The following is a 5,808-nucleotide window of genomic DNA, read 5'->3' as shown; positions in this document are numbered from 1 at the left end:
GTCCTAGTGTAATTGTCCTAGTGTCATATTGTCCTAGTGTCATATTGTCCTAGTATAATCTTCCTAGTGTCATATTGTCCTAGTGTCAAATTGTCCCAGTATAATTGTCCTAGTGTCATATTGTCCTAGTGTAATTGTCCTAGTGTCATATTGTCCTAGTGCCATATTGTCCTAGTCTCATATTGTCCTAGTATAATTCTCCTAGTGTCATATTGTCCTAGTGTCATATTGTCCTAGTGTAATTGTCCTAGTGTCATATTGTCCTAGTGCCATATTGTCCTAGTATAATTCTCCTAGTGTCATATTGTCCTAGTCTCATATTGTCCTAGTATAATTCTCCTAGTGTCATATTGTCCTAGTGTCATATTGTCCTAGTGTAATTGTCCTAGTGTCATATTGTCCTAGTGTCAAATTGTCCTAGTATAATTGTCCTAGTGTCATATTGTCCTAGTATAAATGTCCTATTGTCATATTGTCATATTGTCATATTGTCCTAGTGTAATTGTCCTAGTGTCATATTGTCCTAGTGTCATATTGTCCTAGTATAAATGTCCTAGTGTCATATTGTCCTAGTGTAATTGTCCTAGTGTCATATTGTCCTAGTATAATTGTCCTAGTGTCATATTGTCCTAGTATAATTGTCCTAGTGTCATATTGTCCTAGTGTCAAATTGTCCTAGTATAATTGTCCTAGTGTCATATTGTCCTAGTGTAATTGTCCTAGTGTCATATTGTCCTAGTGCCATATTGTCCTAGTGTCATATTGTCCTAGTGTCATATTGTCCTAGTGTCATATTGTCCTAGTATAATTGTCCTAGTGTCAAATTGTCCTAGTGTCATATTGTCCTAGTGTCATATTGTCCTAGTGTCATATTGTCCTAGTGTCATATTGTCCTAGTATAATGGTCCTAGTGTCATATTGTCCTAGTGTCAAATTGTCCTAGTATAATTGTCCTAGTGTCATATTGTCCTAGTCTAATTGTCCTAGTGTCATATTGTCCTAGTGTCATATTGTCCTAGTGTCATATTGTCCTAGTGTAATTGTCCTAGTGTCATATTGTCCTAGTGCCATATTGTCCTAGTATAATTTTCCTAGTGTAATTGTCCTAGTGTCATATTGTCCTAGTGTCATATTGTCCTAGTATAATTGTCCTAGTGTCATATTGTCCTAGTGTCAAATTGTCCTAGTATAATTGTCCTAGTGTCATATTGTCCTAGTGTAATTGTCCTAGTGTCATATTGTCCTAGTGTCATATTGTCCTAGTATAATCTTCCTAGTGTCATATTGTCCTAGTGTCAAATTGTCCCAGTATAATTGTCCTAGTGTCATATTGTCCTAGTGTAATTGTCCTAGTGTCATATTGTCCTAGTGCCATATTGTCCTAGTATAATTCTCCTAGTGTCATATTGTCCTAGTGTCATATTGTCCTAGTATAATTGTCCTAGTGTCATATTGTCCTAGTGTCATATTGTCCTAGTGTAATTGTCCTAGTGTCATATTGTCCTAGTGTCAAATTGTCCTAGTATAATTGTCCTAGTGTCATATTGTCCTAGTATAAATGTCCTATTGTCATATTGTCCTAGTGTCATATTGTCCTAGTGTAATTGTCCTAGTGTCATATTGTCCTAGTGTCATATTGTCCTAGTATAAATGTCCTAGTATAATTGTCCTAGTGTCATATTGTCCTAGTGTCATATTGTCCTAGTGTCATATTGTCCTAGTATAATTGTCCTAGTGTCATATTGTCCTAGTGTCATATTGTCCTAGTATAATTGTCCTAGTGTCATATTGTCCTAGTGTAATTGTCCTAGTGTCATATTGTCCTAGTGTCATATTGTCCTAGTGTCATATTGTCCTAGTGCCATATTGTCCTAGTATAATTGTCCTAGTGTCAAATTGTCCTAGTGTCATATTGTCCTAGTGTAATTGTCCTAGTGTCATATTGTCCTAGTGTCATATTGTCCTAGTATAAATGTCCTAGTGTCATATTGTCCTAGTGTCATATTGTCCTAGTGTCATATTGTCCTAGTATAATTGTCCTAGTGTCATATTGTCCTAGTGTCATATTGTCCTAGTGTCATATTGTCCTAGTATAATTGTCCTAGTGTCATATTGTCCTAGTATAATTGTCCTAGTGTCATATTGTCCTAGTGCCATATTGTCCTAGTATAATTGTCCTAGTGTCATATTGTCCTAGTGCCATATTGTCCTAGTATAATTGTCCTAGTGTCATATTGTCCTAGTGTCATATTGTCCTAGTATAATTGTCCTAGTGTCATATTGTCCTAGTGTCATATTGTCCTAGTATAATTGTCCTAGTGTCATATTGTCCTAGTGTCAAATTGTCCTAGTATAATTGTCCTAGTGTCATATTGTCCTAGTATAATTGTCCTAGTGTCATATTGTCCTAGTGTAATTGTCCTAGTGTCATATTGTCCTAGTGCCATATTGTCCTAGTGTCATATTGTCCTAGTGTCATATTGTCCTAGTGTCATATTGTCCTAGTATAATTGTCCTAGTGTCAAATTGTCCTAGTGTCATATTGTCCTAGTGTCATATTGTCCTAGTGTCATATTGTCCTAGTGTCATATTGTCCTAGTATAATTGTCCTAGTGTCATATTGTCCTAGTGTCAAATTGTCCTAGTATAATTGTCCTAGTGTCATATTGTCCTAGTCTAATTGTCCTAGTGTCATATTGTCCTAGTGTCATATTGTCCTAGTGTCATATTGTCCTAGTGTAATTGTCCTAGTGTCATATTGTCCTAGTGCCATATTGTCCTAGTATAATTTTCCTAGTGTAATTGTCCTAGTGTCATATTGTCCTAGTGTCATATTGTCCTAGTATAATTGTCCTAGTGTCATATTGTCCTAGTGTCAAATTGTCCTAGTATAATTGTCCTAGTGTCATATTGTCCTAGTGTAATTGTCCTAGTGTCATATTGTCCTAGTGTCATATTGTCCTAGTATAATCTTCCTAGTGTCATATTGTCCTAGTGTCAAATTGTCCCAGTATAATTGTCCTAGTGTCATATTGTCCTAGTGTAATTGTCCTAGTGTCATATTGTCCTAGTGCCATATTGTCCTAGTATAATTCTCCTAGTGTCATATTGTCCTAGTGTCATATTGTCCTAGTATAATTGTCCTAGTGTCATATTGTCCTAGTGTCATATTGTCCTAGTGTAATTGTCCTAGTGTCATATTGTCCTAGTGTCAAATTGTCCTAGTATAATTGTCCTAGTGTCATATTGTCCTAGTATAAATGTCCTATTGTCATATTGTCCTAGTGTCATATTGTCCTAGTGTAATTGTCCTAGTGTCATATTGTCCTAGTGTCATATTGTCCTAGTATAATTGTCCTAGTGTCATATTGTCCTAGTGTCATATTGTCCTAGTGTCATATTGTCCTAGTATAATTGTCCTAGTGTCATATTGTCCTAGTGTCATATTGTCCTAGTATAATTGTCCTAGTGTCATATTGTCCTAGTGTCATATTGTCCTAGTGCCATATTGTCCTAGTGTAATTGTCCTAGTGTCAAATTGTCCTAGTGTCATATTGTCCTAGTGTAATTGTCCTAGTGTCATATTGTCCTAGTGTCATATTGTCCTAGTATAAATGTCCTAGTGTCATATTGTCCTAGTGTCATATTGTCCTAGTGTCATATTGTCCTAGTATAATTGTCCTAGTGTCATATTGTCCTAGTGTCATATTGTCCTAGTGTCATATTGTCCTAGTATAATTGTCCTAGTGTCATATTGTCCTAGTATAATTGTCCTAGTGTCATATTGTCCTAGTGCCATATTGTCCTAGTATAATTGTCCTAGTGTCATATTGTCCTAGTGCCATATTGTCCTAGTATAATTGTCCTAGTGTCATATTGTCCTAGTGTCATATTGTCCTAGTATAATTGTCCTAGTGTCATATTGTCCTAGTGTCATATTGTCCTAGTATAATTGTCCTAGTGTCATATTGTCATATTTTCTTTGATGGTTGATTGTCACATGGCTAAAACCACAGTATCAACATCTCACAGAAGCTCAACCATGGAGCTATAATCAAAATGTAATCTAAAAGAATGGTAATCTCATTCATGACATGTACTGTATGTACTGTATGTACTGTGTGTACTGTATGTACTGTGTGTACTGTGTGTACTGTATGTACTGTGTGTATGGTATGTACAGTATGTACTGTATGTACTGTGTGTACTGTATGTACAGTATGTACTGTATGTACTGTGTGTACAGTATGTACTGTATGTACTGTGTGTACTGTTTGTACTGTATTTACTGTATGTACTGTGTGTACTGTGTGTACTGTATGTACTGTGTGTACTGTATGTACAGTATGTACTGTGTGTACTGTATGTACAGTATGTACTGTATGTACTGTATGTACTGTGAGTACTGTATGTACAGTATGTACTGTATGTACAGTGTGTACTGTATGTACTGTGTGTACTGTATGTACTGTATGTACTGTATGTACTGTTTGTACTGTATGTACAGTATGTACTGTGTGTACTGTGTGTACTGTATGTACAGTATGTACTGTATGTACAGTATGTACTGTATGTACAGTGTGTACTGTATGTACTGTATGTACTGTATGTACTGTGTGTACTGTATGTACAGTATGTACTGTGTGTACTGTTTGTACTGTATGTACTGTGTGTACAGTATGTACTGTGTGTACAGTATGTACAGTGTGTACAGTATGTACTGTATGTACTGTGTGTACTGTATGTACTGTGTGTACTGTATGTACTGTGTGTACTGTATGTACAGTATGTACTGTATGTACTGTATGTACAGTGTGTACTGTATGTACTGTATGTACAGTATGTACTGTGTGTGCTGTATGTACTGTGTGTACTGTGTGTGCTGTATGTACTGTATGTGCTGTATGTACTGTGTGTACTGTGTGTACTGTGTGTACTGTATGTACAGTATGTACTGTGTGTACTGTGTGTATGTATGTACTGTATGTACTGTGTGTGCTGTATGTACTGTATGTACTGTGTGTGCTGTATGTACTGTGTGTACTGTGTGTACTGTGTGTGCTGTGTGTACTGTGTGTACTGTGTGTGCTGTGTGTACTGTGTGTACTGTGTGTGCTGTATGTACTGTATGTACTGTGTGTACTGTGTGTGCTGTATGTACTGTATGCACTGTATGTACAGTATGTGCTGTATATACTGTATGTACTGTGTGTACTGTGTGTGCTGTATGTACTGTATGTACTGTGTGTACTGTTTGTACAGTATGTACTGTGTGTACTGTGTGTACTGTGTGTGCTGTATGTGCTGTATGTACTGTATGTACAGTATGTGCTGTATGTACTGTATGTACTGTGTGTACTGTGTGTACTGTGTGTGCTGTATGTACTGTATGTACTGTATGTACAGTGTGTACTGTATGTACAGTGTTTACTGTATGTACTGTATGTACAGTATGTACTGTATGTACAGTGTGTACTGTATGTGCTGTATGGAATGGATTTGTCATTTCCAGGATTATCTCAACAACCTTCAGTGTTTGTCCTTCAAATTCAATTCCTGAACCTGTTTAGTACAGCTCACGTATAGATGCACTGTGACAGTGTGTGTGTCTGTGTCTGTGTGTGTGTGTGCACATGCTTTTGTGCTTGAGCGTGTGTGCGTGTGTTTGCAAACAGTGCTCTATCTCCCAGCTCATTCCCCTGTGTGTCTCATCTCTGTCCTTTAGGGCCAGTTTCCCGGAGCCTCTCTCTGAATTATGGTGGCTCATACTGCAGCCATGCCGGACGTGAAGGCCCCTCCACCATATGA

This window comes from Salvelinus namaycush, chromosome 19 (genome assembly GCF_016432855.1).
Source record: "Salvelinus namaycush isolate Seneca chromosome 19, SaNama_1.0, whole genome shotgun sequence".
Classification (NCBI taxonomy): domain Eukaryota; kingdom Metazoa; phylum Chordata; class Actinopteri; order Salmoniformes; family Salmonidae; genus Salvelinus; species Salvelinus namaycush.
This window is presented reverse-complemented; position numbering follows the sequence as displayed.